Raw genomic sequence first — 12,940 nt, 5'->3', positions numbered from 1 at the left:
GGAGGAATGTGCAACTATATAGCCACTCTAAGGGGTTTGTCTACTTTCTTTTCCCTCACCTATCTTACTTACACAGATTAGAAAAGTGAAATACTCATTTTCTTAGCCCTGTCTTGTTGCAGCTACAGATGGCTATGTGATGTAGTTCCAAACAATTGGATGCAGGCAGGTGGTCTTCTGGGGGAATTTCAGGGAAAGAATTTGTTTTCCTGATAAAATGGGACATATTGTACCCAAACTGCAGAAAAAGATACATACATTTTTTCCTTCTTTCCCTGTTTTGAATGTTGGTATGAAGTCTAGAACTATTGTAGCCATTTTGAGATAATGAGGAGACAGACATAAAGCCAGGGGTAGTGGAGTGAAAAGGCAGAAATAGTCTGGCTGGCTCTGCTGAGCAATGGAACTCATGCTCTAAACGCTGCCTCTGACCTTTCCTAATTGGTATATGCAAACACCTTAACAACTTTGTGAATATCTAAGGTTATTTTAGATTTTTGCTTTATGTGTTCTTTTAGGTTTCAATGGTTGTAACTTAATTCAGGAGATATTCATATGTTAAACATGTCAGTGGCTGACTGAGTCTGTTTTTAAAAAAATTATATAATAAAGAAACACTGACCTGCTCTGGTAAAGCAACAAGAGCCTCTATTATAATTTCAGGTAATTTGAGGAGCATATCTGGGTTCCTCCCACTAACCAACTCTTTGATTTTTCATTTACTCAGGAAGTTTCTCTCCTAATTGGTGTATTTAGGCCATTCATATTTAAAGTGATTTATTGATATATTTAGATTATAATTAATCTGCCTGTCCTTCTTCCTCTGCCCCTCTCCTGGCTCATCATTTTTCTCTCTCTCTCAAATAAATAAATAAAATCTTAAAAAAAAAGTGATTCTAGGTCCATCTTCAAATAATGAGATGATACATGAGATCTAAGTACCTTTTGGCAAAATACTCCCAATTCATCTTTCCTATCCTTTGTGACATTAATGTTCTTTTTTTTCATGTATCCATGTATTTACTCACTGCAATATATTGTCATTTAAGCTCTGAATAATAAGAATAAAATATTTTACCTCTACTTATTCTTTCTCTGACACTTTTTTGCTCTTTATGTAGATCTAAGTTTTTCTGACCTATATTTTCTTCTGCCTAAAGAACTTCTTTTAACACTTTTCTTGCAGAGCAAGTCTACTTAAAAAAGGTTTTAAGTAATCTCTACACCCAATGTGGGGCTCGCACTCACAACCTCAAGATCAAGAGTTGCATACTTGATCTTGACTGAGCCAGCCAGGCACCCCTCTCTTTCAATTTTGAAGGATTATTTCACTGGATATAGAATTCTAGGTTGATGATTTTTTTCTTCAAGACTTCAAATATTGGGACGCCTGGGTTGCTCAGTGGTTGAGCATCTGCCCCTTTGGCTCAGAGTGTGATCCCAGAGTCCCAGGATGGAGTCCCATATCGGGTTCCCCACAGGGAGCCTGCTTCTCACTCTGCCTATGTCTCTGCCTCTCTTTCTGTGTTTCTCATGAATAAATAAATAAAATCTAAAAAAGGAAAGACTTCAAATATTTCACTTCATTCTCCTTTTGCTGACAGTTTCTGATGAGAAGTCCACTGTAATCCTTATTCTTGTTTTCTAGGAAAGGTGTTATTTTCCTGTGGCTTCTTTCAAGATTTTCTTTTCATCTTTTTCTGCAGTTTGGGTATGAAATGTCTAAGTTTTTTGTTTTTGTTTGTTTGTTTTTGTATCTATCCTTCTAGGGTACTCTGAGCTTTCCTGATCTGTGATATTTTAGTACCCATTATTAGATTTGGAAAAGTCTCAGCCATTATTGTTTCAAATATTTCTTCTGCTTCATCATTTCTTTCTTTTTTGGACGTTCCAGTTACTTGGGTGTTATATTTCTCAAAATTGACTACAGTTCTCGGATATTCTATCCAGGAAGTTTCTATAGCTTGAAGATAGCTTACGCTTATCTTCCCTAGAGGTAAACCCTGTGAGAGTTGCTCTTCTCCCTTTCAATTCCAAGGCCCTAAGGAGTTTCTAACTCTCAAGCTAGTTCATACTTAGCCTCCAGAAATTCATCAGAATTACCTTTGAATATTACTTTATTATTATTTATTATTATTATTTATTATTATTACTTTATTATTACCTTTGTCCCTATTACTTTATGGATCTAGTAGCTTCTGTCCAGGTAAGCAAATCATGACTGTCACTTTTGGATGGCTCTGTCTCTGTTTGCATGTCTCTGTTCTCTGATGAGTCCAAAAAGGTCATTGATTTTCAGTTTGTTCTGTCATTTCTTGCTATAAGGAAAGGAGTGACACTTTCGAGCTCTTTACATATCAGAGCTGAACCCGAAGTCCCCTTACTTCCCTTTTGGGTTTCTCTTTCTTGACCTATAAAAATGAGTACATTTATAGTTACCTTGAAATATAATTGCCATTATTTTATGAGGTAATAAGCTGTGAAAAAGTAATGTAATACCCATATCAGGTGGTCAATGAAGAATTACTCTATATTTACATTTTAGAGGGGATTCCATTAGAAAGAAGTGGATTTGAATTTGATACACTTGCCTTGCATGAAATCAAGTAGATGTCTTCAAAACAAAAATTAGTAAAGAGAGAGAAAATAATTTAAACAATGTGAATAGTTCTATCTGTCAATCCTTAGTAAAATTATGTCAACTGACAGAAAGAGCAATAAAAAGCTGAGGAATGAGGTTGAGGAGGAGAAGGAATGAAAACTCCCAGGTGGGAGGAACAATGGATGGGAAGTGTCTGGGGCAGGAAGATTCTAAGAACACTTAAGAAATATGGGAGTGGAGCCTGGGGGGTGCAGTCAGTTAAGCGTCTGACTCTTGGTTTTGGCTCAGGTCATGAGATCGAGACCGGTGTCAGGCTCTGAGCCCTGGGTCAAACTCCATGCCCAACATGGAGTCTGCTTGATATTCTCTCTCCCTCTGCCTTTCCTGCTTGTTCTTTCTCTCTCTCTCTCTCTCTTTTAAATAAATAAATCTTAAAAAAAAAAAAAAGAAATATGGAAGTGGAACTGAAAGGCTAGAGAGGTGGAGATAATACTGGAGATGAGCCCTAGAGATCATTGCACAGTGCTTGGACACTATTTTAAGAGCACTGGACTAGTTTTTCCAAAACTCAGTTTCTGTCATTCACATATTTAATAGATAGAAAATTGGAAATGGCACTTTACTATGGATTTATTTTATATTTCTTTTTATTGCTATCTGAAATCAATATTCTTCTGTATGTGAAATTATTGTCTCATGTCTTTTATTTTTTAATTTATTTTAAATTCTTACTGGTTCTTATTACTGTTAAAACATTATATATTATTTCTTAAGTCTTTCATATTTGAGGGAAAATAATCTTCCTCAAACTTTTGTTTTTCTTTCATTTTAGTTCTTATCATCTTAAAACATATAGCTCTTCCCTTCTGTTGGTGTGATAACTTAGTGGTTTATAGTGATAAGCATTTATTTGTTACTCATGTGTCTGTGAATTAGCTGAAATTCAGCTGATCTAGACCGGGCACTGTCTACATAGCTGATGTTTTTGTTTTTTGTTTTTTGGCAAGATGGTCCTATAGACATATCAGTGTCTGGTTTCTTGGAGTAGGTTATAACAATGTGTGGTGGGCAAGTTCTTGTGACTCCAATGACCACAGGCCTCAAGGTTAAATGTTTGGGGGTGGAAGGGAAAGAGATATCTTTTTGCTTGGATTTATGCAATAGCAAACCCAGGGATAAGAATTTGGGTGCCAGTAGTTAGTTTATTTGGGAGGTAATTCCACAAGCAGAATGAGAGAGTGGGGAACGGAAACAAGAAAGAAAAAACAACCAATAAAGTGTTCATTGACGAGCAGGTTACCACCATAGGCATCTGGAGCTCTAACTTGCTGAGGACACTGAGAAACTATATAGAACATAACTTCAAGTTATCCCCCCAACTTCAAAAAGGTTGAAGTGCTCACTTGTCAATTCCCATCATTCCCTGGGGAGGGTTGCTCCTGGAAACTCCTGCATTGTGTGGACAGGTGGCTACTAGGTGCAGAGAAAACCCTTAGGAAGGAGGAGGCAAGTGTTGTGGTAGGAAGTTGTCAGTGTGCAGGAAAATGTCCACCAAACTGCAGGTAACCTTCAGGGTGGGTCAAGAGGACATAGGTAGAGCATCTGCTACAAAGAGGTACTAGAATGCAAAGACTAAAATAAGCCTGAAGATGGCATGATTCTTTCTATTAAATATTACTGCAAATTCATCTGGCCTTCAGTAAATATTTGTTATATTTAGCCAGACCATTGGGTTCATTTGCCAGAACATGAACACCTTGCAGATAGGGACAGAGTGGTTGTCTTTCTTTCCTAACATCTAGTTCGGAACCTGACACACCATTGCTCAACAAATGATGGTGTAGGGAGGGGGTTTAGGAGAGTAGAGAGAACTTGGCCTTTGGACTCAAAAGACTGAATAGACTCTCATGGCTTCGCGACTTATGCCAATGGGCCAGTTACATGCTCCCCTTATTCTATTTCCTCATTTTAAACATTGAAATAGTGATGCTGGACTCAAATATTATTTAAGAAACAAATGAGTTAACAAATGTTCAGTGGCTGCTCTAGAATTTCTATATTGGGGGAACTTAGATCATACAGAAGTCTAGACAGAAGGGAAAACAGGGCTTTGCAGAAGATTGAGAATATACCATAAGTTGGGGAAAAAATCCCTCCAAACACCCTCTAGGTGCTGCCACAATATTTGTCATATTCTTAGACTAGGGCTTAGTAAGTTAAAGGAATTTAACCAAATGAATATGTTATTATTGGGTAATTAGGCACAAGATTGTCCTGGTTTGGAAATGTGCTGAGAGTATATTGGCAGTGTTTGTATCTTGTGATACATAATGTTATTGCAATCTAATGGTATGATTCCCAAAGCAGAAGCTTATAGTTTAAGGCAGAGTGCACCCTTGAAATCATTACTTTTTCCTTAGATTCTCTCTTGTGAGTGTCTGGGTCCTTGTGAGTTACTGTCAATCTCAGGAACCAAGATTCAGAATAGGATGAGGAACCCACCCCAAAGCCTGATGAGTGATGAGAAGATCAGGGTCTCTACCCTGAACATTGAGAATGGCCAATCCTGTCCCCCCAGAGTATAGACTCTGTAGCATTGGGAGACTTGATGGGGAGTGGTGTTGGGCAAATCAATAAATTCATCCTATACACAAGGTGGGGTCCAGTTCTGTCAATATCCTTACCATGTTTGCTGCTGGGCAGTTGGCAGAGTGTCTTGAAAAATTTGTAGCAGGCTCCTCAAAGTAGATGACTGTGGAAGATAAGGGACGTGGTGGTTAGATGTTAACTCTGAATTATGAACATTCCATATCTGAGATCCTGGTTTCACTCTGCATGGATCATAAGGCCTCTAAGGAGACATCTCCACTCTTTTGTCTCTGAATGAAGAGCCATAAACCTGTAAGCAGTCTTGACTAGTATCTTTAGGGCCTGGCACCTAGCCAGCAGGGACTTCAAATCAAATCAGAATACAAAAAAGAATTGTTAACCCAAGAGAGTAATGTTCTGGGCTATTCTAGTATATTGGTATTTTTCCTTCAAATTCAGTTTGTTTTATTTTCTAATTGTGGAAGATCACACTTCTTCCGTCCCCTACACATGCTAGAATCTTTACCCAGAGAAAAATGGAGTACACTCATCCAGATATTTTCTTATGCATTATATAATAAAAGTTTAAAATATTTAATTAGTTTTATAAAAATACTTATACATCTATAAAAATATTTATACGTGTAAAAATATTTCCAATATCAATAGATACATTTTTTCAGTATCATTTAACCTTGAATTCATTAAACTTAAATAAATCTTAAAATAGATAAAAATCTTTAAAAAATGAGGAATCAAAATTAAGTCTATTTAGACAGTTATGTTATTTCTAACATTTAGATTTTGTAAATAATACTTTGATCCTTGTTGTTAAATCATTGTGATATCCTTAATTTGCTCTTAAACTCTCTTACATATACATGTGTATATATATATGTAATTTTTATTATTTTTAATCTCTTAATTTCTTCAGACCATATTCCAAAAAATTTTCTTTCTAAAGAAAGTTTACTAATTCTCTCTTAAACTTCGTCTATTTAACCCTACTATTGAGATTTTATTTTCAATTATCATATTTTGACATTCCTAAAAGTTCCATTTTCCAAATATGTCCCCTCCTGATATTTTCTATTATTTTTTTAAAAATGTCAAAAAATAAAAATAAAAATAAAAATAAATAAAAAAAAATAAAAAATAAAAATGTCTTTCTTTAATCATTTGAACATAACTTTTTATTGCGTCTACTGTCATTGTTTCTGATAACAACTCTCAGCACTCTGCTTGACAGTGGTTTCTTTTCCCATGAGTTTTGCAATTTTAGTTCCTGAGCTCATCTTCTGTGGGACCTCATTGAGAATCCTGGTGTAAGATTATGCCCCTTCAGAGAAACTTTCTGATACCTTCTGCCAAGCACACAATGGGTATTATCAACTCAGAACATGTTATGTGTTAATTCATAGACATGAAAATTCTAGTGTAAGTCTGAATGCCAAACCCATGAAATTAGATCTATGGTTATGGATTCTCAGAGTAGACCTTTTTTATTTTCTCCATTTAGATCCTAGAAAGAAAAATGTCATTGTCATCTCTATCTACTTTTGGATGAATTGTTCTTTTTTTTAAACGGACAGTTTTATTACTAGAAAACTTACCAACTTGTGAGATTTGGAATCAAATACTAGACTAGCTTTCCATAACTTTTTAAAAAATATTTTATTTAAATTCAATTTGCCAGCCCATAATATAACACCCAGTGCTCATCCCACCAAGTCGCCTCCTTAGTGCCTGTCACCCAGTTGCCCCATCCTCCCTCACTCCTCCCCTTCTGCAACTTTGGGTGGATTGTTCTAGTTCAACTTCTCACCTCTCACTGGCCACAGTCCTTATCTATGTTCCCTACATGGGTGTTAAAACCCAAGCCTCTAAGTTATGAGGCCAGAAAACACCCATAGAACCTCCAGAGTTTCAGCTGAGCTGTTACAGTTCGAGATTCTAGGTTCCTCTTTATTTTTTTTAAGCCAACTGACTTCCCTAACTTTCCTGCAGGCTCAGCTCTGTGTCTGAAAGGATCTTACATTTTCTCTATTTTTTTCTACTTTGTAATGAGAGAGTTTTGGTTGCTTAGACTGAAATGTTATCAGAAACTAAAGGTCTTCAGTATTTCTGCAGTATAAATTCTCAGAGGAAGAATTTCAAATTTAAGAGGCATGTACATTTTTAGTGTGTCTCATGTATTAATATTTGATAGATAATACACAATGTGGAAAGCAGTGTGGCCTTGGGATATCTTATGAGTACAACTCAAGAACACAATGTTGACCACAGGACAGCTTTGAAATAAGTTCTTAGCTCTTTGGTTAATTCAATCTGTCACCTTATTTCTTTTTCATTTTAAGCATCTTTTTATCAAAACTGTTTTTCAAGAAGCAAAAAGAGCAAGTTGTGAAGTGTGAAGCTCACTCTTAGAATTTTATTTCTGGTACATCTTCCCTTTAATAGAACATCTGTCTCATTATGAACTTTGGAAATATAAATCCAAGAGGCCTGAATAGGAATGCTCATCGAATTCTGATGAACAAGAGTTTTCTTAAAGCATGTCCCCAGATTCTTACTTCTGGAAGGTGAGGACTTACTATATATAAATTCTCTGCTTACATCATGCACATCTGTATATAAGGCTGGTGAAAACAGAGGAAGATACTATATAGGGATGGGGCAGGAATGAATTAGTGCACAAGCTGTTATTTTTAGTGGCTACCTCTCCTAGTCCTTAAACTGTCACTGAAGAGTAGCTTTGAACAAGCTGCAAACCCCTGAAAGGTCATAACCCAGGAGAGGAGAGACTCCAGGAACGTGCACCAGGGAAGATGCAGATGGATAAACAAGCCATAAAGTGCACCATATTTTCTTTTTTCCAGCACTCACTGAAGAGTTGACCTCAGGCTATTACCCTGTGAAAGTGTAATTGTAAAAGAGCCAACCCCAAACAAACCTGTACTAATCCCTGGGTGGCTGGCTTTCCCCATCACTAATGAAACCCAGGAGGGTCCTGAAGTGAGGTGTGACAATTTGAGAGACAGAGTGAAGATCACAGAAGTGAGAAACCTATCACCTCTCTTTTCCCATCCTGAGGAGCATACGGGCTAGTTTCAGGATGCCCAAAGTTCTCATGGCCTGGACAGAAGTCTTATTGCCTGAGAGCTGCACAGGGTTGGACACTCACCTTCTCCTCTAGCTGACTCAGCTCAGCATTTTCAAAGGTGCCTTAGCTGAGAAGGGCATTCAGACATGACAGCCACTGCCCATGTCATTTCTAGGGAACCAGGTGGATGCATTCACATGGAAGGAGGTGATGAAGATGAGAAATGGTATAAGCCACTTCTCTGACCTGGTGGATGACTGATTGGCTGTGGGGCCACGACTCTGGCCTCCATCACAGGAATAGGGTTAGAGCTTATAAGTTCTCATCTATCTGACGGGGTAAATGTGGTGGTGCTGGAGCAGCACAGGGTGGGGAGGGGGAAGGGCTGCATATATAGGAACTGAGCTATTAGGGTGTTTATCTACCTTAATTCTGCTTCTTGTAGATCTCTGGATACTCCCTTGGGTAGTGGAATCAGGACCTGCCATACTCTTTAGAATGTGTCCAAAGAGTCAGGGTTGTCACTCATCAGACAGGGATAAGAGATGGGCTTCCTCCACACTCACTTTCCCTTTTTCCTTGTCAAAATCTAGAGCCTCAACCACACATGAAATGATTATGTATGAAACTATTATGTCTTCGGGCTTCGTGGAGCCATAGGAGGGAAAATCGCCTGGGTCCTTGCAACACTGTGTGGAGGAGTGGGCTTGCCAACCCCAGGCACTAATAGTTCCTCTTCTCCTCCTCCTCCTCCTCCTCCTCCTCTTCCTCCTTCTAAGATTTTATTTATTTGACACAGAAAGAGAGTGAACATGAGCAGGGGGAGTGGCAGAGAGAGAGGGAGAAGCAGGCTCCCCACTGACCAGAGAGCCTGCCTCAGGGCTCCATCCTAGGACCCCAGGATCATGACCTGAGCCAAAGGCAGACACTTAACTGACTGAGCCACCCTGGAGCCCACTAATTTTGACTTCTATATGAGTAAAAATAATAGTCTATCACCTCATGTTAGGAAACTTTAATTAATAAATTATCATTCTGAGATTTATTTTCATGATACTCCTAGATAAATTCTGCTTTTTTCTGGATGCCATGTCTTCCTTCGGTTAGGATGTATTTATTTTTGAGGATTAGTCAAATAACTTTTTAAGGAAAGGGTACTGAGGAAATAAACTTTCTGGACCTTTTATGGGGAAAGAAGTCCCTATTTTTCCCTCTTTTCATTAGGTAGATTTTTCTAGATACAGAATTTTAGATTTAAAGCTACTTTCCCTCTGAATTTGAAGGCACTGCTTCTTTGTCTTTTTGCATCCAGTGATGCTAATGAAACTTAGTGATAGAAAAAGTGTCAAGGGACACAAACAACACATGGGCAAAAGACCAATACAAACAGCTAATCCACATATGAATAAGAGTGTATCACCAGTAAGTGGGAGTCAGAAATTAATGAGAACACATTTTCTTCTTTATCAGATTGACAAAGGTTACAAAAATGGTAACAGCACTGGCACAAATTGGAGAAATGAGTATTTGTATACACTGTTGATGGGTCTGAAATGAACAAAATTTCCAGAGGATAATTTATTTATTTTATTTTATTTTTGTTTTTTGAGAGAGAGGAGAGAGAGAGAGAGAGAGAGAGAGAGAGCGTGCGTGTGAGGTGGGGAATGGTGGGGGGAGAAGGACAGGAGAGAGAAAGGATCCCAAGCAGGCATCAGTCCCGATGCAGAGCTAGACAGGCGGCTGATCCCATGACCCTGAGATTGTGACCTGAGCTGAAATCAAGAGTGGGATGCCCAACCGACTGAGCCCCGCCCCAGGCACCTCTGGAGGACACATTTATAATATTCAGAAATAAAATCTATTATTTTTACCTTTGTAGCTGAGTTTTTTTTCCCCCTATAAAGCTGGAAACTTTATAGTTCTTCTCTTTTATCTTTGGTGGAGCAAACTTTCATAAAGATGCATTTAGGTGAAAGTTATTTTTATTATCAACTCAACATTTACTGAGCCATTTCCACCTTTTGTTTTGTTTCAGCTTCAGGGAAATAGTTCTTCTTTTATTTCTTTGATTTTTCCACACTGTCTTCAGTTTTCCTGATTTTTTCTTTCTCTAGTTATTATTAGATAGATATTGGTCCTCCTGTATGGATCTGTTATATTGTTTAAGTTTTCTCTCATGTCTTATTTTGTCCTTTGCTTTATGGATATTCTTGTTTCCTCTTAAAAATTTTTTTCCTTAAGTAATCTCTATGTTCAATGTAGGACTCAAACCCACCACCCTGATATTAGGAGTTGCATGCTCCACCCACTGAACCAACTAGGCTCCCCTGTCCTTTGCTTTATATTCTGAGAAATTTTTAAAATGTTTCTTGTTTTTTTTCTTTTGGTATATTTTCACCAAAATTTATATTTAAATATTTAAAATTTTCATGAACTCCAGTTCCTTTTCATATCAACCTATTCTTGCTTTGTGGATATGATATCTTCGTATAATTAAGGTTGACCAGCAAGGATAATAATTAGAATATTTAAAAAGTTCTCTTTTCCATAATTGTCTGTTTCTGAAACTGAATGTTTTTCTCTGTTTTCATGTTGGCCACTCATTTTGGTGTTGCTGATTTCCCTCAAATATCTGGAAATCTCTGATCTTCCATTCTTATTCACACTTGAGGTCTATGTTAATTAATTTGAGTAGCTGGTATATTTCTTCTTTACCTGGCTATTATAGATAATAAATGCACAGTAAAAATGTAATTTTAAAAACAGTGTTATCTTATTAGAAATGGACTCACTTTAATAAAATATTTTATTTTTTCTGTAAAATATGCTGGTAATACTGACTATTGATAGGACTTAGAGATTTATCTATGTAGAAAATCTATAACATTTGGTTGATCCTACTTAAAGTTGTCTCATTAACAAAATATCTTGGGATGCCTGGGTGGCTGGGCAGTTGAATATCTGCCTTCGGCTCAGGGCGTGATCCTGGGGTCCCAGGATCGAGTCCAACGTCGGGCTCCCTGTATGAAGCCTGCTTCTCCCTCTGCCTGTGTCTCTGCCTCTCTTTCTGTGTCTCTCACGAATAATTTATTTATGATAAATAAATAATATGATAATGATAATATGTCTTTAAAAATATATCTTATCAATGTATACTTTGAAGTTTTATCTAAGAATTTTTGAATTAAAATCTCTTCATAAATATTTATTTGAAAATGTTTTAGGGGAATTGAATAATATTTTTAAATATCAACACATTATTTTACACATAAGGAAAACACATTGTATCATAGATAGCTATAATTTAGGACCATGCTGTATTGATGCCTGATATGGGCAGAGATGTTTTTATTTATTTTTTATTTTTTAAGATTTTATATATATATTTTAAGGTTTTATATTTTTAAAGTAATATCTACACCCAATGTGAGACTTGAACTTACAACCCTGAGATCAAGAGTTGCATGCTCCACCAACTGAACCAGCCAGGTGCCCCTGGGCAGATGTTTTTAAGAAGATAAAGTATATGAAATTGGTATGGACATTATTAAAATAGTTGCATTTCTTAACTACAGTTATTTACAAAATAGACATATTATGGGAAAGTCATGTGTCGTTGGCAAAACAGATTTTTTTTTTTTTTAGAAAAACTCCTAGGCTGATTGACTACATCAACGTGTTGAAAAATTTTCATTCAAAAGATGCTAAGATCTTTTTCCATGATCTCACATTGCTACCCATTCATTTTTCACACATGGAGCCTTGTTCCTGCTGGGGCTCACAGTGAAGTTGTAGGCTACATTGATCTCCTCACAGTGAAGCCATTACACTTCTTTCAGTCTTCCTTACACATTTGCTCCATGCATGCTTAAAATCTGGAAAAAACATACTCATGGGGCTGGAGAAACAAAGAAGCAGCAATTTCCCTGCCTTATTCCTTGTCCAGTGATGAAGTAGAGAATATGATGTGGTGATTGGAGCCAGATCTAACCCTGGCCATAGGCATTGTAGCGGACCCAAACCTAATTAAGAAAGATCCTGAATAAACTTGGGTGAGAGCCAAAATCCCTAGGCTCCTCAATCAATATTTTTCATATAAAAATTAGCATCTGGGCTAAGTAAAAAGGAGCACTGTTTCATGCCACAGCAAAAAGAAAGAAAGAAAAATAAATAAGAAAGAAAGAAAGAAGTTGAAAGAAAGAAGAAAGAAAGAAAGAAATGAAAGAAAGAAGAAAGAAAGAAAGAAAGAAATGAAAGAAAGAAGAAAGAAAGAAAGAAAGAAAGAAAGAATAAAGAAAGAAATCTCTTCTTGCTTCTACCCTGACCTCCTTATGTTGGAGACATTACTGATTTGTATCTGTGATAATTTTCAGACCAGTTGACTTAGAAATGTCAAGTTCTGTCCTCAGCTCTGTCACAGGCATCAGGCTTTTCTAAATGGGTAAGCTGGTCTCACTTGTTCTCTTATTCCTGCTCGAGATACCCTGCTGATATATAAAGTTTAGCTGAAATAACTTTGTAAGAAATTTGACTGGAAAAGGAATACAGCATTCTCAGAAAAGTAAAGCAGACCCTGTTAGAGCTTTAGAAGTGCTCTTTACATACTGTGCATCCCCTGACAACTTCAACACACTGATCTTCCAAGA

This window comes from Vulpes lagopus, chromosome 18 (genome assembly GCF_018345385.1).
Source record: "Vulpes lagopus strain Blue_001 chromosome 18, ASM1834538v1, whole genome shotgun sequence".
Taxonomy (NCBI): Eukaryota; Metazoa; Chordata; class Mammalia; order Carnivora; family Canidae; genus Vulpes; species Vulpes lagopus.
This window is presented reverse-complemented; position numbering follows the sequence as displayed.